The 23,687-nt window shown below is 35.1% G+C and overlaps 1 long non-coding RNA gene across 1 annotated transcript; it reads right to left on the bottom strand.

Moving 5' to 3' along the window:
- Positions 1–3,492: 3,492 nt before the first annotated feature.
- On the bottom strand, positions 3,493–10,730 carry LOC145783047 (uncharacterized). Its single transcript, XR_014290896.1, has 3 exons — positions 10,634–10,730; positions 5,961–6,054; positions 3,493–3,695 (listed from the first exon to the last, which is right to left on the bottom strand). It is a non-coding gene; the product is annotated as an uncharacterized LOC145783047 (long non-coding RNA).
- Between the last annotated feature and the right edge of the window lie 12,957 nt (positions 10,731–23,687).

The following is a 23,687-nucleotide window of genomic DNA, read 5'->3' as shown; positions in this document are numbered from 1 at the left end:
TCGCAATTACACGGGTAGGCTACTTCGTATCACCCCATAATAGCCACCTATATAATCCCCACGAAAGTTGTTGTGCGATAATCCAAAAATCCAAATCAGGAAAAATTACATGCGACTGTGTTCTTGCATTGCAAACAACGCATAAAATGTAGCCTTGGTAGTTTAAAAGCATAGAAGCATTGAAAACGCTAGTTTTGGCCATCATCAACTTTTCGCTTTTTCATGACATAAACAGTAAAAACATTGAACTGCTTAGTTCGTATTTTGAGATCAATTTTTTTTTAATTTTCAAGCAATTTCTTTTAGCGTTTAAGGCGAGGCCAATAAAAACACGGTGATGTATGAAATCAAAACACAATGATAGGAAACATATAAAAATAAACTCAAGAGAACAATTACTTGAGCTGACGCAAAACTTTCTAATTTAATGAATACTCAAAATATGTTGGTGCTCTTGTAACTTAAACATTTTAAAGTTTAAATAAACAATCGTTTAAATAATCTCGTTTTGCTTTGGATTTGATAAGGAAACACACTAACTGAATTCATTTTAAAACAAATAAAAACACAAGACAGGGAGCTTTGCGTTGAATTTAAACTCTCTTAAAAATGTTAAACACTTCACAAATAGTTTTGTTTGTCTTCAAGATTATTGAATATTATTACTGAAGTCTTCAGGATTATTGAAGTAGATACTCAATAATCATACAATCTACACAGATATAATTCAGTTTTTGTTGGCATTGTTTGCCAGGAATCTATTTGCCCCAACGAATGGTTTAAAAGGGAATTAAAAAATCCGGTAAGTCTATATTAACTTTGCAAAGGTCAATAGTAATTTTAAAGTATACAATTAGTGCATATTAGTACAATAAGGGCGGAATTCAGAAACCAGACTGGACAAAAGTCTGCGTTAAGCGTCGATTTTGCGATTCAGAAAGCAGACTTACGCTTTAGCAAGGCTTATACTCGGCTTAAAAGCCGAAAGATATAAGCCACCTGCGGAGTTGGTTTAAGCCTCTGTTGAAGGAAAAAGCGTTTGGCTAATGCTGGAGGTATTGAAAGTAGGAGATTTGTTACAGCATTTTTTTTTTAAATAGACCGTCTGGTGCAAAGGCCACGAGACTTTTTTGATAGTTTTTAATGTGAAGCAGGTGTACCTGTTATCTTAGCTTGGTTGCAGGCAGAGTTTCGGTCTGACAGTTGGCTTGATTGTTGAATAACTAGACTTCTTTCAGACGCTGACAATAGTAGATTACTAGTGTTATTGCTGGTGGTGTAAATTTTGAAATGCCTATTTTGTGTTGTTGAATAACCAGACGCTGACACGCAGTTTAGTAATACTGCTTGTAACATCACTTTTGCAAACATGCAATTGTGATTGGTCATATTTTTTCCTTTGTCTGCAATGCCAGGAAAAAACAAGTCTATTAACTATCTTACATTTGACAGTTTTCAGACTAAAGGGAGTCTATGCACCCGCCCTTTTAGTCATAAACTGGCAACAGTATTCCTACAATTGTACTATTTTTAACTTTCAAGGCATCAAAAATAACCTGAGTTATCTGATTCTTTCAAATTGATGAATTATTGCAAACGAAAACCATGTGCGTATTGGCATAACGTTGTTTTACGTTGTTTCATTGTTAAGTGAGTATTCCTTGCTTGTGAATGAACTTTTTGTGCTAGATCTGTTGCGTCATGGATTACTTGGCATCTACGTTAACGAACGACTTACTGATGCAACTAGAACGTATTTCAACATCATAAAAAAGTGCTTTTTTCTAGTTGTGAGTTTAAAGCACAACATTGCCTTATTTGGTGCTTCAGCAGGAATGTAGCTCAGCTTTACAGCCTTCAGTTTTACGCTTCATTATCTCAACCAAAGAGTTGCTATAGCAATTTCTCTTCTGCGCGAAAACAAAGAGGCTTAATACGGTCTTATATAAGTCGCGCGTAAGCCGAGTTTCTGCATCGCAAATAAGCTTCTCGTATAAGCCTGGCCTATATAAGTCTGACTTACGCATAACACTGACTTGTTTTGAGACGCAAATCTGAATTCCGCCCTAAGTTACTAGCGAACATCAAACATTTAGTGACAAAAAGAGCAACATTTGCAGGAGATCTCAATGTTCGCATGATTGTTATTGCGCATACCTTGCTGTTTTTTTGTTTTTTTATAAAATGTTCATTTCAATTATCCTTCAGGACTAAAATATCATCTCATATTAGTGAGATTGATTTTGTTGATGTGGTTCTTCTGTAAGCACATTTCGACATTAATTACATTTAAATAAACATTTAGGCCGGTCCACGCCAGTCATAAAACAATGTCCTACGTTTATTTTTCGTTTAAATCACGAAATTCAATTTTGTATTTCGTTAATAAAACGAAACAAACATGTAATATTTTCGTATGTTGCATACAGTTTTGTATGACCAGTGTTTATGTGATTTAATGAAAAAAAAGAAAAAAAAAGAATTAAAAATATGCTTATTTTTTTTACTTTTTACTCGAGTAAATTCATGTCAACTGTAAACTATAGGGCAGCACTTGGACCATTAAAACAAATCTGATTTGGACTTGGCAATTATGGTTTTGCAATTCCAAACGTCTGGAACGAATTAGGCTATCCTAAAACCTATCACCATTCAGAGCATGGTCTATATGATGAATTAGCCTGTTTCACGCAGGTTATTTTGCAAGGTGCATAATTTTTTTACATTCAAAAATAAAAGTAAAATGACCGTCTTGGCATAAAAGTGTTTGACGTTAGAATGAATTATGATAGTCGCTTAATTTGGATTTGTCTAAAAAAGAACTCATTGCTTAGCCTTATATTCTTCTTTCGTATGAGAAGTTGTTTTTAGATTACAGTGCATCGGGGTGAAATGTCTGAGGATTTTTCGAGCAGCCTTTGGATGGCAGAATCTTCCATTGTTTGTATAGCCTAATAAAACGTCTCACCTTTATCTTAACTACAAATAATAAATCTGTTAGCAAAGTAAATTGCAAATCAGAGTTACCGAAGTGCTTAATGCCAAGAAAAAACAAAACTTTCAAGTTCAAGTAACTTAAACCTGGCACTGCTTGTTCCAATAAAAATCTAAACATTGGAATGATGAGATGATTCGGTTTACATTATATTATATCGGTTCGGATTCTTTCGGATTCTATAGTATTTTGGTTCAAGTCCTCACTCGGCACTCACGCAAGTAAGATGACCAGTGCTTTTATCTCAATCGTTTTTCCTTTTCCGGCTACACCCAACTCATCCAATGTATTATATCTTGGGTAGAGATGAGCGTTGTTTAAAAACAGCTAGCTTGTGATTTACCATTAACAAAGCAAACTTGGTTTCTTATGCATTTTATTAGCAGCCTATTGAAGCGCGTTTCACTGTAACTTACAGTTACAGAACAATACATTAATGATGCCGTTGCGTCATGTGAAAAACCTTTTTACAATACAGTTCATATAAGAACGGAAGTTGTCTGGTAACTATTACATAAGCTACAGAAACAAATTAATACAGAAGGTATAATAAAGCTATTATGAACTTAAGTTGTTTTTTTTAAATCCTCGTCGTAATCATTAAATGATTTTATTTCATAGTAAACGACAAAGGCAATTTAAAAAATTGTTAAGGCCTTTCTGTTGCACTCCAGAGTAATTCGGCAAATGGCACAAATTTCTGCAAAATACAAAGTTTAAAATAAATTATTTATTTTAAAACCAATCAATTTCCATCAAATACGTTATTTGGTCAATTGACTATGCGAAGGCTTTTCTCAGCAGCCGAGTGCAGATAAAAGTGACAGCGATAAATACGTCTTTGGCCTATGAAGGGCTCACCAGGATATAGGCCTACATGGAAGTTACCAATGAGCCCATATACAATAGCTTTCTTCTATACTATCATGAGAAGATAAATTTGATGGTTTGCAATGAAATCAAACTTGAAGAAGCAATTAACTGACCTTTGAAAAGCTTTATTGCAACTCTGTTTAGTAAAACCATGTTAAATTTATGCATTAAAACAAATTTGCATGTAGCTGACAGTGTGATGATGACTTTAACGTCTTCACTCACTGGTGACAAATTAAAATGCAGAATAATAACGTACATTATATTTTGATTAATTATAATATAATAATATTATAATTCTATTTGAATAAGGACCTTTTGATGATCCTCCTTTTAGGGTGAAACAGGCTGTTAAGGGTTTAGAGAGTAATAACTACTGCATATTTGAATAATAACGTAGGTTTTCAGTTTAGAATTTTTTACTGTCACAATTTCCTCTATCTCTTACACGTAAAGAGAGTTTGGAAAGATTGACGGCGTAGTTTATTGCTACTACTTGCAACGGCAACTTTACAATTAGCAATAATTCCACTTTTACAATCTATTCAATATTGGCTAGAGCTTTACAATCGTCCAACATACTTTTCATTACCACTTCTCAACTTCTAATCCCCATAATACACAACCCTATATCCATACTTAAATCACGCCGCTGTTTATAACAGGTTTGCTTTGATTAGAAGCTTCCAAAAACTAATATTAATATTGAACTTATTCTTCTGGTCAACAAGTCAAAGTGGTTTCAAGAATTGCACGTACGAAAAATCTTCTAGAAGCAAGTCTCACAATAAAAGATAACGTAATTAAAGGTTACGTTAAGACACTAACACCTCGCAAGAATTACACAATCAAAATAGCCCACTTGTTTAAGAATATAATGTAGCCTGTCGTGGGGCGACGCAATACGCATATTGATTATGACACTTACAGTTCAAAAGAGGAGTGACCAATGTAACATCAAGAATACAAAAATATAGCATAGCTTTATCATATTCTATTGTTTTATTTTCGCCATTACAACATGTCCTATTATACAGTGATCAAATGAACTACATTCAATTGAGAAGTAGGCTATGTTAGTCCTGTTTTATTTACACTGTGTCCAAACAATACAGTTATCAACAACTGTGTTGAAAATTTATTACTGTATAAAAACTGTCAGCTATTTGATTGATTGAATCTTTATACTCGGACTGGGAAAGCTTCTTGCAGAGCTTAATCCTGGCAGTTTCGCATACTTGTAGACTGTAGAGGCTTTGAATCAATGACGCAGGCCCGGTCACCAAGATTGACAGAGTGAAGTTTCCGATTGTTGAAGTCCTGTTGCTGGGGGATTATTCCATTTATTAAATGCAACTGAATGGAGAGAAATCCTTGACGTAATCTGACGCAATCCTTCACGAAGCCTTGACTGACGCATTACATCTAACAAATACGAGGCGGTTTCTTCAAGTTCATGAGTCTCCTGAAAAAATTACAGGCCCCTAAAATCCTTCTGTACCGGGTCCAAAAGTACCCCTTGAATCTCCTGTCAATGCTACTGTTTGACAGCTATCCATTTCCATCCCCTGCGTCACGCCAGTTCATGCAGCTCTGCATTTGCAATTGTTGCAAGACTGAACCAGGAAGTTTCATTGTTACTGAAGCCCAACAAAAGTCCACGCTCATCAGTTTAAGATGTTCTAGTTGTCAATAGTTCAAAAACATTATTCATATTAACCTGCTTTGCAATTTAATTATTATTTTTTTATTAGGAGGTGATTTTATTGTTTAATTAGCATAGATAAATTATATTTTATTAGAGCGAAAAGTAAGCTTTGGCGTGTTTCCGGGGTTTTTCCTTTTTATTGGCGTGATGCCGAGAACTTTATCCCGTCACGCCTGAACTAATCAAAACACACCAATTTGTCCAAATTGCAAAAAAAGCAGGCAAACTGTTGATCATTTGATTTTAGATTGTCCAAGAACTGTATTACCCGGTGGTTTCCATACAGTTTACCAAAGTGAAATATATTTAAAAACTGGCTAAAAAACAACGAGCTTCAAGTGTGAAAACGCCAAACGAAACTACAAGAGCGAAAAGTGATCTTACTTTTATCTCTTCTTCTACCACAATGCTTCATTCGATATGTCCCATCCAATCTAGTTTTTGCACAGTATGGACGACAGAAAATTTCATGAGATACCTAAATATATACAGTGAGATTTAAACTTCAATTCAACTCACTGTATTTTTGTACATCACTGTTTTATTGCTAATTAGTAGGGCGATTTTTTTGTAAACTAAAAAACTCAAAAAGGTGACTTTAATTTTGCGAAAAAGTAACCAAAAAGTAACTTTATTCAACGAAAACAAGAAAGCGAAAGAAATAGCAGTAATTCAACATAAAAAAGAATCTAAATTAGTTTCAATTTGTAGCCTACTCAAAATATAATTACACATACAGTATGTAATGTTTTGCAGTCACTGGCAGGAAGTTTCTGTCAATCAAACACTTTAGCTGTTGCAGGGAAAACAAGTGGTTAAATACAGTTAACACAATTTGTTTTATCGAAAAAATTACTTTACAAGTTTTTGGGAATACACGCGATACGAACCAGCATAGGCTCGTGCAAACCTAAAATCCGTACCATAGTAGAAGATATATTAAAAATCTTGGCATTACAGTACATGGAATGTAAATTCATCTCTACAGTAGCGATGAAAGATAAATAAATAACGGAATTAAGCAAAAAAAAGTATGCAAAATAAAGTAACCAAACAAATAAAAAATAACCTAAAAACACATAATGTGACTTTTTGTATCTTTACAACTTCTTAAATGTTGACTCCACTACCACGAAAATTTGGTTCTACATTTCTTTTGTTACTTGGTACAACTTAAAAAAAGTAACTTTAGTTACAAAAATCGCCCTCCTTATTAGGCAACGAACTGATTTAAATCACATTTCTAACAACGTGCTACTGATTCAAAACTGTTCAGTGAGCTTAAAATATATATTTTCATGAAGTTAGTGGAGATGGCTTAGCCGTTGCAAATAAATCTGTTAGTCTTTTCCATAGAAAAGCAGAAGATGCACTGCAGGAATGATTGATTGACCTAAAAAATGACTCAAGCTGTCGAAGTGGGTGTGAGTCTTTGCCAGCTACGGAGTTTTGGAGTGGGATTGTCATGTAGCAGTTCTTTTCAACAGAGGGTCGATGGGTTTAAAGATTTTCGCAAGGACTTCTCGTTTTCTAAGGAAATTGATTTCTTAAGTCAGAGTATTAATACACCATTCTAAATTTTTAGATCTCCATGCCGCGATTACACTCCAGAATAAGCCAGTTAGTTAAACAAGAGAATAAATGCAATCATTAGCTGATAAAGAAACATTGATGGTTGTTACGTTACTTGCTCCTTGCTTTGCTATTGACAAGAACGTTACTGTTTTAATCTATTTTTTTGTTAGTGGGGGTTCCGTGACGAATGCAAAAGAAAATTAAATTCTGCAATGACAAACAAGTTGAAGAGCACTGATGTAAAGGAATAAGTAGGCTACCACTGCTTTTAAAAGAGTTATTGTCCTCTCAGATAATGCATTTGATTAAGGTTCGCCTAAGTGACCGACTGTAATCAAAGAAATGGGAAAATCAAGAAACAACAGTGTTTCTTTCTTTAGGTGTGCGGTTGAGCAAAGTGTCTTGACGACAGCTCTTTATTCATTGGCACCAAGTGAATGAAATAATTTGCAAACAACAACAACCAGAAAATTTATTTGTCAATTTTGATTACCGCGCCTGGTCAGAGGTTTAAACCTTTGCAAGCAAGCAAAACATCCAGAATTCAAAGTCCAAAAAAGCTTTTTCATTACCAGAATAAAACTTCTCACAGTCGATCAGTAGGCCCACTGTACGCTATTACCGCTTAGCTCTAACCATATAACTTAGTTAAATTTATCTTTGCGAGACTAGTCGAATCCCAAGCAGCGTAAACATCTTAAAGTTAAGCAAGGTATCAAGGTATCCATTGATGTTTTGTCACTAACAGAGCCAAGAATTTCGAATTTTGTAGCCAAATTGCAAAAATATGTAGCTCACCGAAAAGTAAATTGATACAAATTATTTCATGGAATTTTTTGTGTTTAACTTTCTTACTTTAAAAAAATAGTTGTGCTGAAACTTGGCAGCACCTAATAAGTCACAAACCTCTTTTAATTATATTTCTGCGGTATAAATGAAAAAGCTTGGAAACAACTTTCCAAGAAGGTGAAAGCACGACCACCAGTCATGTGAGCCACGAAGAAACAAAATCACGCGGCGCTGGTTCTACTCTCGGGGTGTGCGCTTGAGCAACGCATTCTAAGGATTGCTCTCCATTCAGCGGCACCTAGTGAATGGATTAATTCATACATAACAACACTCCAGCAAGTAGGGGAAACTTCACTCTGTCAATCTCGGTAACCGCCCTGCGTCTGTGGTTTAAAGCCTCAACAAGTGTGCGAAACTGTCGGAAATAACCTATCTTCAGAGGCTTTGTCAATCTGAGGATGAACGTTCAAACCATCTAACCCAGCGGTTCTCAACCTGTGGTCCGCGGACCACTAGTGGTCCGCGGGCATTTGCCTGGTGGTCCGCGAGCAAAGTCTGAAATCGTGGTTTTTTAACCCTTTGCATAAAAGTTGTTAATTTTATCAAAGCTCATCCACTAAATTGTCATCTCTTTGCTTCATTATGTTCGAATAAGGATCTTGATCATGAACAGCTACTGATGCATATTCAAGTTCGCTGATTATCAAGGGGAAAAGTGTTTAACAAACTGTTTGAGTTACGTGATGCTTCGAGAGAGTTTCTTCGAGAAAAAATCCAAGCTTTTTGCTCATTTCAACGATAGCTTTTGGGTTGCTGTTCTGGTTTATTTGGGTAACATTTTGAACAACTGAATAAACTTAATTCATCGCTGCAAGGAAAGCAGACAAAGTTAATTTCCGTCAGTGATAAAGTGTCTGCTTTTACGAAAAAACTTGATCTTTGGAAGATAAGATTATTGCAGGGCAACTTTGGCATGTTTGATCAATTGTACGAATTCACTGAGAAACCAAAAAAATGCTGAAATCAATAAAACAACTATTGGTGAATTCTATTTCTGACCATGCTCAGTCACTGCAGGATCAATTTAACTTCTACTTTGGTGAAGTAGTGGTCCGTGACTGAGACACAATTTTTTTAAGTGGTCCTTGAATCTCTAAAGGTTGAGAACCTCTGATCTAACCAATGTATTGCGCTTTGTGTATGGCATTTATTTAAAAGAAAAAATGTGCAAAACGCTGATGCTAGGGCAAAGTTTTGTTACTCTCCCCCAACTTAAGCATTTCAGCTGTTGTTCTATCCTGTGTATAGTATAGATCTCTAATTTGCGATGTAGCTAAAAACAAGTAAGACAGATGAAAAGCAATAACGAAAGCCATTCGTCTGCAACCACAAATTGCTTCAAACGTAATGAGATCTCAACTACAGGTGATAAATTTTCATTCTTAATGTTAGGCCATAATAGGTCATTATTTGTACACAGTGATTTATTAATTTTGCGTGTATAGCTGTACTATATTACTATTAAGTGGTGACTGGAAGCATTCGCAAGGGAATTTTCTCTACTCTAAAATAGTTTTTCAGTTGTCACAATTTTAGGCTAATAATAGTTTTATAGGCTAAAACAGGGGTCACCAACCTTTTTTGCATGCGGGGCACTTTGGCGCTAAGGAGAGCTGTGGCGGATCGCACTAATACAATTTTAGGTAGGTTGACTCTTATGCTAGAAAAGAACGCATTTCGTACCCAGTATCCAGCGCTACATGTTGTTACTATTTATCTTAGAATACCGCAGCAACAAAATTAGTCCAACAGCGCGACTGCCAGGCCAAGCTCCTCTAACAACACTTTTAATTTCTTTAACAATGTCTAATAAACGAGGCCACTTGTTTTAGGCACTTAAAGCGAGGCTATAGTGAATATTCATCGAGAAGCAAGATTGGTGCTGTCACTTCGCTTCACAAAAGATAGCTTGCAATTAACAGTTTCATTAACCTAAACAAGAAGAACGCTTGTGGAAATCACCGAAAAAACATTTTTATCGTAACTCATGAATAGCGTTCCCTCTAAAAAGCAACGAGTTGGTTTTTCAATTTCCTTTTTGTGAGAGTCTACAAAACCGTCTTTCTTTGATTATTAGACAACTGTCACTTGCGGTGCTTATCAGCATGGCAAGTATTGTTGAATAACAACATTTTTGCAGTAGGCTACGAAGCTAAATATTTTTCAACTGCCCGGGAGCATAATAATTCCACTTTCTACGCGTTTTAATCAACCACTGGGACAGTGTGGCTGGACTGGACATCGCATTGGAATAATTTTAAGCGAACCCCACCTAAAATTACAATCTGATTGGTCGGTCGGTGGAATCGTATGCAAAGCGAAAATATGCTTCTCGGAAAGTATTTTTGCCTTCATGCTCTTCAACTCCTCAAGAAAAATATTTTTGGTTATACTTGTACTTGTACGCTGATACCTTCCGTGGGCCGCACGATAACATCGCCAGTTGGAGACCCCTGGGCTAAAATATATAGGCTATTTATTTACACAATTTATAGGCTAAAATAGAGAATACAAGCTCGTGGCATCCTTTGGCCTAGAAATCACCATCTTTTTGAGTATTAATGCCCTAACTTTCGTCAAATTGCATAATATGTACTATTTAGTTTTTACAACAATTAACGTTTTTCTTTAACCTGCTTTCTTGTGACAGTCGTTTCTGCAACATTGGTCCATTTTGCTGATTGTAGAGTTGTTGTGATTGAAGCTGTGGTTGAAGTAGTCGGTTGCGGTGGAGTTGTGAATGCTCGCGACCTTATGTTTTGTTTTTGCAATCTGATGAGAATTTTCAAGACTGCTCGGAGCTTCGCTAAATGTTAGGAAAAAAATTAGCTGTTGTTTCTGTTGTAGTGTAAAATATAGTAACGGTTTTATAGCATTGCCACAACAAAATAGGCTGCTACTAAGAAAAATACATAAATGTTGTAAGGAAAAAAAATTATATAGGCCTACACTTAAGTCTCAGTGAAGCTGATAACTCTTATTTAAATGCTCATCTTCTAAAGTAGCCTACTTACGATTCATTGTAAACCCCGTGCTATTGTGAACACAAAAGAGCAGACAACAGATCAAGACGAAAGCTAACTTCATCTCGACTTAAAACTTATAAACTGATCAAATGCCGAAGCATATAGGCCAATTAATCAACTGTTCAAACAATACAATCTACACAAACACAAATAAAGTTTTAAGGATCTTAAACTACTCGAAGCATTTTTTTATTTTGTCAAAAGAAACCGAAACTCTTTATAAAGAAAGTTGAGGTAGCGAACAGCGATATTTAGCTCGTATTGTTTTGTGTTGTTTATGTTTTTCTAGTATTTGTGGTTTAATCAGTGTAACCATGATCAGTGTAATCATGGTTAGCAATAAACATTACAAAGAACTGTAGAAACGGAAGAAAAATGCAAATGTATGGCTGTTAATCACCTGTTACAAAATAAATTAGTATTATCTTTGTTTTGTAAATATCTTATATAACGTGAGTGAATTTTTTTACAACTAATCTGCAGTTGAGTCACCATACACAGATTACTGTAGTTTGTAAACGTGTTTTTTATTAAAAAAAAGATCTTTTAGAACATTGTTATATCATTTACATTTTTTGCAGATATTTAACAAAAAGCAGCTGTTTTTTATTTTGTGGCTTACGTTTTTTATCGAAGCAAAACTTGTTTTCAACGCTACTTTTTTATCAAAACAGTAGGCCTATGTTTGTTTAAACAAAACGAAACATAAAAAAACACTTTTTATCTGTGCTTCTGCTTACGGTATAGTGTATTTATCTTCAAAGTAGAGTTGTTATCATTGTGGGATAAACTATGGCCTACTACAGGTAGTATGAACAAATTACAGGTCAATATTTCTGCTGTACGTGATTGCTTAAGCCGGGTTCACACTGAGTTTATCTAGCATTTAGCATACAGCGGGTGTGCGTGTTTTCATGTCTGGCGTGTTTCGGCTTTATCATATGCTGCGCTGACATGTTCTTGTTCAGTGTTCACATTGATTTCCATAAAAACAAGACGTTAAGCGTATAGAAGCCATTGAGTAAGTAGGCTTGTTCAAATATCCGTTGACAAACTCCCAAAGTTATGACAAAACCCGACATTGCATTTATATTTGCTCTGATGCTTCGTCACCAAGAAAACTTAGTAGCCTACTTTTTTTTAAAAGTAGCTTATGCAAGAAGACTATTGGCAAGTTACAATGAAGTTTTTCTTCCGGAATAGACCTAGGCCACTTTTAAAAAAGGTTTGTTTATTGTTCTTTACAAGTAGTCTAGACTTACTTCGTAGCCAGCCCGATAGGCTAACCAACAAAACCAACTGAAGAGCGGTAGCCCTGAGCCAGTGGCTCTGGGTAGCCTACAGTATTTTGAATAAATTTATACAAAACATTTAGATGGATGGTGCGGCCCATATTTCAAAAAGATGACCTGACCTTTATTGTAGTCTACTTAGATTTCACAAGCATCAAAGCATGTTGAAAGGTAGTGTACTCGATTTGCTCACCTAGTTGTCTACAATGCTTTCACGACGGTCTGTTTCATATGCCTCTCAAAGACTGCTCTTAAGTAGTCTTCTTTCGTTTTTCTTTCGATCTGTAACTAATGTGTTATGTAACTGAATTGGAAAAGGAACACTGTGTGATATTCTCATCTTAGTATCTTGTTTCGTAATATGTGAAGTATTATGACTTTTCTACTTTTCTCCTGACTGTACAAAAAGCTAAGCTTATCAAAAACCTATTTATTTATTTGTTTGTATGACTATATCGCTTTAAACAATTTAATCGTTTACTTTTGATTGAGAAAGTTCAATGTGAAAATTCCATAAAACTTAAGTTTCAAGAATTATGAACATAAGAATACATTACTCGTATTAGAAAGCGCTTATATTAAAGCGCTGATAAAAAGGTAAGAATAAGCTTTTTTTTACCCACATTTTAACGAAAATTTGGCTATATTTTTTAATATATACCAAATGCAGTCACTATTCACTAAAAGCCTTTAACAGGCTGTTTCACCCTTATTTGGATTATCAGAATGTTCATATTCAAATAGAATAATAGAAAGTATATTTTTCGTACGGTTCGCTTTTAAATGCAATTGATAAAACCCCTGGAAGTGTTTTATTGCCAGCGATGGGTCTAAGAATTGATAATGACAGTTATAGGCCTACAGTAATGGATAACGTTACTACGTCCTTGCGTCAAAGTCGTATCCCAATTGATTATTATCAAATCTTTCAACAACCAAATACACAGAACACATACAGTAGAGACGGAGGCATATAAAACATGTTTTAGTTTATTTTTATTTTTTTTAATATAGAAACAAAATCTTCTAGACCCTTAAAAATTCTCCGATGACTCCTAAATGTTGGAAAATTCTATGCCATGGTTTGAAATAATCTGCAATGTATAAATTTGCTTCCTATTTATCTAGCAAAAGTTTTGACAAACTCGACATTAATCTGGATCAGTCTGGATAAGCAACTTTAAAATTTTATGGCAATATATTACAGATAATAATCAGTTGAAGTTAATTTTGTGGATTTTAACATTAAACAACGAAGTTTATGACATATCTACCAAGAACAACTGGGCAAATCATCAATTGATGTGCTTACATGGATAAGCTTACTTTACAATCGGTCATGAAAACAGATGCAACATAAAAAATTTAAAAGAGTGATTAAGCTTATCTGTGTATTCAATTGAACTGAACACGAACATAAAACGATTTTTTTATAACTTTCTATTGCAACAACGGCTGTGAGAATGAGAAACATTAATAAAATATACAGCATGGACGAAAACTCAAATGATATATTGTGTAAGGAAATTAAATGCTTTTATTTCTTTACAAAAATATTTTATGTCAACCAGCAGTGTTAATGTTGCAGGCTATTACATTTCCGAACCGGTTCGTTGTGTTTTTATGCTCCAAGCCAAAGTCAGCATTTTCCATTCTTGATTTCACAGTTAGCCTTTATAAAGAGTTTTGAAGTGATTCTCCATTGCGATTGCATTATAGCATTATAATCTGCTTAACTAAACATTCTTATTTGATGTGTGAGAATGATTTGTCAAAAATGTAAACTTTCTTGCGCTTTCTTGGTGTGGTCTTACTTGTTGTGCCAAATCATCACTCAAAGAATTCATTATTTTTGATAATAATCTGAAATGTGCAAAAGGTCGCATTTAATATTGCATTTGGTTCAAAAGTATATATTTGAAACACTTGAATAAGAATTTAAATCGGCTATAAGGAATTGAAGCTTGGCTTAGGCAAGCATTAAATTTCATAATTTCATTATGTTTTAGCTTAAAGGTATCATCAAATAATATGATTTCAAGGTGGTAACAAATTGGTAGCTTATTAAATCGCTCTTTGTATTTCTGAAACTGATAATTTACATCTTAAATCGCAGAGAGGTTTGTAATGCTGGCGTTTGTATACTAGCTACTAAGTTTTAATTTAAGCTGAAGATTACAGTAACACATAGGTCTACTATCGTTGAAATAGTTTTGATTAAATTAGTAAGTCCATCAGCGTTAACTATAGTTATTTTTAATATGCATAATATTTATATACTAAATAAATATTATATACTAAATAATATTTATATACTAGATAATATTTATTTACAAAAAATGATTTTTATTCTAACTGTTCGTTTTGATTCCAATTATGGTTTGCTTCATATCAACTTCCCTGCCACAAATATATTGCGTTAGCTGAGAAAACATATCGTACTCATCTCTGGTGACATAACTTTTCCAGAGTATGAGTTTTTTGTGGTAAGCAGAAAATTTTGCGCCGTGATCAATCACCATAAAACCATTGTCTTGAAACCTTCTTGCAAAAACTTCTCGGCTAATCTCACACATTTCTGTTGCCTCAGGAAGATAGCAATCTTCTCCCGCAAATCACAAAGTCGCTTCAGAATCAGGACACGACCTTATGACAACCATTGCACTTTCATGTGCAGCCGCAATGCTTGATAATCAGAATCCATGTCAGAGCACAAAGACGAAAACAAACGTCGGGAAACACTGGTGTAGATTGTAGACTAATATCACAAACAAAATTATACTTTAAGAAAATTGAGTACAGAAAGAGCCTTTGCTTTTATTTTAGTATACGCAATATCAAAGCACATACTGTACTCCACCTTCTGTGTTTATAAGTGCACTGATGTGTTGACTTACACCGATTATACTCAGTGAAGAGAAATCGGTGTGGTTTCACTGTGTCGTCTCTAAAGCGGGACAAAATGTATTCACAATTCATCATGCCTGGCCAATCGCAAAAGGCTGAGAAGCGTGCTTTTGGTAGACAGCTTCGTCAGACCACACCAATTGACAACCAACTGGCTGCAACCAACTTTATGATTTTGTTTCGACACTTAATGATTTGGTCAAATCTATTCATTCATCTTTCTGATGGTTTCATCTAGAAAACCATGAAAAAAGTCTAAATGCTTTTTGTTGTCTCTTTCAGCATCATTGTGCTTTTCCCAACTGACTTAACCAACTCAAACATTTAGGCTACAATAATATAAATTTTACTTTGATATTGTCAATTGCATTTAATAATGTATCCGCTATGCAGTAGAACAATTTTGGTAAAGTAGTTGCCGCTAAATTTGCCGGTACTTGGCGGTCTGTTGCTTTGCTCATCCTCAAACTATAATTGTCCAAGAATGAGTTTCGTTAATTTATTCCAACCAGATCCATTACATTTTGCATTCGCAGCACGACGCAGATGCAGATTTTTTTACAAAAGTAAAAGGCGTTTCCATAAGGTTTTAGGCAGTAGATTGAAATGTGGAAATACCAGCTATTTTTATTTCGATTTGATGAAGTTTTCGAGGCAACAGCATTTTTCTATTATAAATTTATTTTAACAAAAAATATTTCATTTTTAAACATAATTCTTGATCGTTTGAAATTTTCAAACACGCCACATCGCCAGAGTACGATGTTTTCGTAAGCTGCATGCTCATGACTTTTCGTGTAAAAAAGTTTCATAAGTCTTACTTCGATTTTAAATTGTACGTCTTTGTCAAATACACAAATGCTCAATGTCAAAAAGGCGCTATTTATTTTTATTCTTTGTTATGTAAATAATATTGACCTCCGTTTCTTTGTCGATTTAAATTCCCAGGTGTGCGACGTGCGTGTTACTTCTTGACATTAAGATTTATTGAAGAATTCTGGGTAGTAATTTTCCAAGTATATCAACAGGGCTACCTGTTGTTTAACATAGAGTCTAGGCCCTAGACAAAAGCTGCTTATTTTCTTGTATTAGTGAAATAACTGGAAAGTATTCACGTTGTGCAGGATTGTATAATATTAATCCTATGGAACCGTGTCTATTATTCAATGGATTTATACCAAAGACAGGCAAGACACAACAATACCACAGGGTTGAGCATTACAACAGTATATATTTTACATATTTACAAAATAGTTTAACATTCAAACGTTTTCGGCTTAACCTAAGCCCTCATCAGGAATCTGAAAATATTAATAAAATGCAATAAATTTCAACTTCTTGAAGGTAACTAGCTAACTAATTGTAAGCATCAAGAAATACGCAGCGGTTAAAAGCAATAGTGTGGAAAACAAACAGACGGACGGAAAACAAAATTACATTAGAAAAAGGCAACTACATGACTACAAACGAATTAGCACCACAGGGAACGTGATCCATCTAACTTAGTAAATGTTTAGTAGAAAGGACGCGCCATCAGCAAATAATTGTTTGTTTAAATTTGGGTTGTAGCGTTTGATTAATAGCGCTTACTGAATTTTTGTGTCAAATTGGGATTTGCCTTTGCGTAAAATTTTAAATGAGTCAGCAGAGAATTTTCGATTTGTGCAAAAGGAACACTCCATAATATGGTCTTTGATGGCACTTTTCTTTAAGTCTCTAAAGTTCAAATGCTCCCGTACTCTCGTGATCAAATGTCTGGTGGACATACCGATGTATGTCAATGCCGAATCACACGGACATGTAAAACTGTATACGACATTTGAACAGAGAGGCGAAGGCGTCTGGGACTTTAGTTGAAAATACGAACTGATTTTGAATGTTTTTTAAACAGGAAAAACGTCCACATCAAATTTACTTTTCATAAACTGTCCGATTTTGCGAGCAAACGTTTTAGAATCTTTTCCCACAAACGAAATGGACAAACAATGCTTCATATTTAACTCATTTTCAGCCTTTTCTTGTTGGTCGGAATTCGTGGAGATAAAGCGATTCAATATTTTTTCAAAGTATAATTTTGGATAACCATTATTATAGAACATTTGTTTTAATTTCTCTGTTTCAATATTAAAAAGAGCATCATTACAGCAAATCATTTTAGCCCGAGCTAATAGGCACATGATCAGACCAGATTTCCATTTCGATGGGCGTAGTGCATCAAAATTCAAAAACAAACCAGTATGGGTTGGTTTGCGCCAAACCCAAGTATCAAATTCGGTAGCATTAATTTTAATTTCAACGTCCAAAAAAGGCAAAGTTTCGCGTGCTTTTTCAATTGTAAATTTGATGTTTTTATGTTGAGAGTTCAGCAATTCCAAAAAGGCCGCACAAGACGTCTCCTTATTAAATACCGCAAAAATGTCATCAATGTACCGTAAGAACAACTTTGGGTGAAATGTAAGATGCTTTTTAAATAGTTTTGTTTCCAAGTGTGCCAGAAAAAAATTAGCAATAGTAGGGCCCAATGGAGATCCCATGGCAACGCCGTCAATTTGTTTAAACAATTGGTTTTTATACATAAATATGCCTTCGGTAGCTAAAGTCATTAACTTGACAAATACGTCACGCTTGAAAGGTAATTGAGTGGGTTTTGTTTCCAAATAAATGTAGTCAGCAATGATGTCAACAGTCTCTTTCAAAGAGTTGTATACTGTTGTATACTGTTGTAATGCTCAACCCTGTGGTATTGTTGTGTCTTGCCTGTCTTTGGTATAAAAAAGCAAACTCTCTCCCGAAACTATATTATGAATGGATTTAAGTCTTTGAAATACTCTTTTTCAATACCATATTAAAATAAAGTACTTGCATTTAAAAAATAAAATGCAAATGATTTCTTAGATTATATTCTTCTGTTGGTTGTTAAAAAGCACCGCACACATTTACCCAGGGTGTAATAAATTGGGTGGTCGTAGTTGCTGAAGCAAAGGCAACCGAGAAAATGGAACTGGCCACCCACTCGATGTCGATGGCTTAGTATACAAGAGAAGAACCATATTTTCTCATCTCTCGATGTTTGGATCAACTATAGGACTCACCTTTCATTTGAAACTATACTTCAAATATATTTTTTCCAGTATTTTAGTTCAGAAATAAGAAGTCAAGTTTTAAAAAAAAAAAAGATTTACAAGAGAGCCCTTGAGAATCAAACGTAACAGTCCATCTCTCAACTGGCAGTTATTCGCTAGTGGCTCATTGTTCCTTTTGTGTGTGTTCTAATTGTTTGTCTAATGCCTGTAGTCTACACCTCATGTAATCGCTTCTCCACCGTATATTTTACTCGTAATCATTCTTGTATCATTTGTTCAGTTTATGCTTTCAGTCCGGAGTGTCGTTACAGTTGTAGTGCAAAGTCAAATTTATCTTACAATTTTTCGTTTTGTGTAAATTGGAGATTTAAGTAATTCCTGATGACGACACACGTACGTGTCGAAAACCTTTGAGTTAGTATGTTATATATTTTTGTGTGTAATACATTAGGCTATGTTAAACCCGCTAAGGTTACCTTTTTTGCTTTTCTATGGTTCAAAAAAGCAAACTCTCTACCAAATCTTTAAAAAAACATAACTATTTAAACCTAAATAAACCAAAGAAGTTTTTTGTTAAAACAAAACAATATTTTGTCTTTAAGCTTTTTTTTTTTTACCTGAACTTTTTACATCTATAAGTCTTAATAATGGTACTCCAGTTGGGATTTTTTGTATACGGAATAAAGTGAAAATAAAATGATCTCAGACAAACTGTTGAGAAACAGCGCTGGAGCTCTGAAATTTCGCACAGATATTCTCTTATTCTTTTACTTAAAAAATAATAATAATAATGACATCCACATTGGTCTGTTTTGCTTGATTTACCGCATTTATAAATTCACTTCTATAAAGCTTTTCCTATTCCACTTTTTCTACAACTGCAAGGTAATGAAGAATACTAAGTATTCAAAAATGCTTATTTTACTTCGTAAACTTAAATATAGGCAATTGACAATGAAATAGGCCATGGCCACCTAAAGATACGGCCTGATTTGTCATATTTTGCAGGTGGCCATGAATAGGCCTAGTCGTCTTTTTGTCTCAACGTCCATCTACAAAGTATCAGCAGTGATGTACGCGCATACAAAACATAATGACGCCGTCAGCGTAAACGCAAACGTTCGAAAAAACATACGCCGTATGCGTCAACGCAACTTGTAAAAAATGTTGGCGGCGTCAACGTCAGCGCATGCACTAGCGTAAACTAATTTTGTTTGCTAGGTGCCAAACATTCACACGGTATAAACCACTCGAAACAAACAAGTTTTATTTTGAATTTCCACGAAGAAACACAAGCATCTGAAAGTGTTCATCTGACATTTTGCTGTGTTTTGGTTCCAATATGTCTTTGCCCATTGAAAACATTCTTTCAACTGCAGCGCTGGAAGGTATTGGCGTGTTGTAGCGAAAAAAATACATTAAAAAGTATGCGTTGACGCTATGCGCTAAAAAACCGCGAAAACTTTACGGCGTAGCCTCAAGCGCAAATTATCCAAAAAAATGTGGCCGCAAGCGTTAGCGCAAACAAAAAGTCTACGCCGCAAGTATGCGGTGTAGAATTTGCGGCGCATACGTACATCTCTGAGTATCAGAAACAAAAAAGTAATCATGGTAAGGAATATAAAACCTTTTTCAATTAAGTTCCAACTCAACTAGAACTATTATTTATAGTTCCAGAACTTCAGATTCATACCACTATGCCGTTTCACTTTTGTGTGTTTCAAGCATAGCGAAAATTTGGGTGTAGAAAGTAAACAAGAAAGACAAAAGAGTTTTGCATCGCATTGACATGAAATTTGCTTTTGTTCAAAATTATTTTTTAAGGAATGTTTTTTTATAACATTTGCTGTTCTATACCACAAAATTATAACTTCTATTTAAAAAAAATGTAAGAAAGCAATTGTAAAACGACACTAATTAAGATAATTTAACACATGTCAGATTTTAATTTGAAAGACTCCCTTTCTTCCATGTGAACATCATTGATCAATTGCTGGAAGTTATGTTGCATTTAAATCACCTGTCGCTTAAGTTTTTGTGGTGTTCTTGGCCTTGGGTAGGTGTATAAGTAGACAATAAATCTTTTTGTCAAGTCCTTTCAAAAAGCAATAATACTTAAAAATCGATGCTTAACGCATGAGGCGGAATCATGTTTCTATAGATAAAAATATAGCTGTTTGAAAACTTGTAGATCTAAATGTCATATACACACCTGTTTGCAGTATTTTACAGGTGCGGGAAGGCTTTAAATAATAAAATTACACTGCCATTTACAAAAAAACCAAAGCGTTCAAGATTGTCAAATGATTTCAACTATCCTTTTTTCTGCTATGAAAAAGTAAACTCATACTGCATGACCGAAGAATCATTACAAGACACCTTGGCCGTTTTGGAGGTCGAAAATGAAATGTAGATTAAGCACAAACCAGACCACTGTCCTTTGTTCCAACTTTTACTGATCACACCTTCTTACAGCCACAGATGTAGGTGTCCTCCCTTCAATGCAACGTTTCGAAATTTCCAATTCAATCAACAATCTTCTTCTTCTTACGTTTGAGGCCGTTGCCGGTCACGCTATTATATCCAGGCGTAGTAGACAATGGATTGTGTGTTCATCTAGCGTTGTAAGATCCGCATATCTGTCCTGGGGTCGATATACAGTATAGGACAATGGTAGATAATGTGGTGTACAGTCTGAGACTCTGAGCCACACGCACAAGATGGTGAGTCGGCGAGGCCCCATTGGAACATGTTGCATTGGAACAACCAACAATAAAGAGCAAGATCTACGTCCTCACAAAACTGTGACAATAAAAAAAATATTTTTCCAATCAAGTGATTAGTATAAGAACTTCAGTATGGTGTAAATTGTGGTTTGTAAAAGGCTTCGATGGATTGATTGGTTTATTTGTTGTAGTGAAATGTAAAAACGCAGTGGTGAGAATGATACAACAGTATAAAAACACGCAACATGGATCAGATTGCAAGAACTCTTCTTGGCCAAGTGGACATGACGTTGAGGCAGGCCCGGATTTAATGAAAGGCAGAGGGTGCAGTTGCTCCAGGCCCCCCCTTTTGAAGGGCCTCCCGACGTAAAAAAATGTGATTTTGTGTTATTATTTTTTTTTTTCTGCCTTTGAAGTTTCTGCAAAATGCCTCCTTTTTCTTTCAAGGTTAATTTTTAGTCACAAGGTGGCGACTGAGCTTGGCGTAAAGACATTAGCAACATTGGTAAAGCTTTTCGTGCGCTCGGATTGAAAAACTTTTTTACACGGGGGCCCCCGATCTAAAAGTTTCCCGGGCCCCCCATCAGTTAAACTCGCCCCTGCGTTGAAGCCATATCAAACAAAGCTTTGAAATAAAAGTTTCATTTGAAGCAAAGTTGTCTTTTATTTTGTTTCATCGAAGAAATATGAGATTTTTTGAGTTATTCATAAGAAGTTATTGCAATCCGTTATGTGTGGAAAACAGCGTCAGATGTGACCACCTTTTATAATTGCATTATTGATGTTTGTATCAGAGAAAATTTGCAAGACCACAACTTTTGATACAATCACTAGTGCTATTACAAATGAGAAACTGCGCATACACCATTAGTCCTTCCAACAATCAGACTAAGTTTATTTCAGTATTTAGTTATTTTTTTAGATGCTAAAGCTCTGCAATTTTAGCGAGTTGTTCGAGGTTTGGGCATGCTGTTGAAATGAACTTGACCATCCTGGTGCATCCAAGCCACGCAAGTCTTGCTCATCCCACGTCAATGGCCAGGCTAAGAGCAAACAAATCATAGAATCAAAAAATAAAAATAACGTATACATTAGTGCTTCCGATTTCAGACAAAACTTCAAAACCCAAGTTTTCGTGATCGGGTAAACCCGGGCTGGAAACACTGGTACACAGTGCAGTGATGGCAACCCAGAGAACAAAATCCGTCATTTTTACATTGATTCAACGTCTGCAGGTGTTGAATCAATGCAAAAATGACGATTTTTTCTGTCTGGCAAAAACTACCACACATGAAGCAATACGCAATAGGGTAGACTTAACTTGTATTTACAGTATCTAAAATAGGGCATGTCAATACGTAGAACAGAGGTTACCAAACGTTTTAATAAAAGAGCCAAGTGGCTGAGAAAAAATGCTCGCGGCAGACAACCATTTTAGTCAACAGTCTGCCATCGGTGGTAATTTCTCAACGGAATGGGTGTAATTTATTCAACTGTAAGCAACAATTGACACGTTCGGATGTCACAGACGAATGGAGTCGTGGAGAAAAAACTAATCGTTTTATTACTAACTTCCAAAGTCACATGTACTTAAACATTCAGAAATAACTACTGTATTTTCAAAAGGTTTCAATAGAAAATATGGACAAAACACAGAACAATCATTACTTGAACACTTTAAACAGGGTTAATTGTTGATAAAATTTGAAACTGCCATTCAATGTATATAAATCACCATATTATATAACATTACATTATAATGTGTTATATAACTTCACCGACGAATCTTGGCGCATGCCGTAGTTTGGTGATTTCTGCACTCGGACGCTTTTAAATGTTGCAAACTACGCAGACTTCGCCAACCTCGAAAAACCTGCATTCCTATAAAGTGAGCAACAAAAACATGCTGAAACCAATCTAATTTAGAATTCATTTAGAGAATACCATATAAATATTTAAACCACAACTCTTTTAATAAATAATAATCGATTATATAGTTATTGACTGCATGTTTTGGTGTTGCAAACCTCACAAACCTCGAAATCTCCACACACCAACGACCTAGAAAGCAAAAACCTGCGATATTCCGTTAAGAATTTAAAGAACATTGCATTCTTTTGGAACTTATACTATCACATTGTGTTATACGGAATGAATATATCGATATACAGGGTGGTCCACAAAAATGTGACATATTTTGTTTATCTGTCATTTCCATAAAAATTAATTCTACCTCTTGATTTTCAGGTTGGTTATAGAGTACAGCTATAAGTTTTATGTGTAGCAGTATGGAGCCGGGATATCAATTTTCAGTGGCTGAGCGGACAAAAATCATTGAACATTACTTTTCGACAAAATCTGTAATCTTGACCCAGAGACATTTTCGTCATGACTTTCCTGGAAGGAAAACACCGTCTCGGAACACTATCAAACGCTTGTTGGAGAAGTTCATAGACACTGGCAGTGTGACTAACAACAATAAGAACCATAGTGGTCCACCTTCCACCGCAAGAACCCCCGAAAAAGTTCACGATGTTCGAACTCGTGTGGAGAAGTCTCCACGTAAATCCACCAGAAGACTTTCTCAGGAAGTGGGGATTTCAAGATCTTCTGTCAATAGAATTATTCATGCTGATTTGCAACTTTTCCCATA

Source organism: Aplidium turbinatum, chromosome 14, assembly GCF_918807975.1.
Source record: "Aplidium turbinatum chromosome 14, kaAplTurb1.1, whole genome shotgun sequence".
Lineage (NCBI taxonomy): Eukaryota > Metazoa > Chordata > Ascidiacea > Aplousobranchia > Polyclinidae > Aplidium > Aplidium turbinatum.
This window is presented reverse-complemented; position numbering and strand designations above follow the sequence as displayed.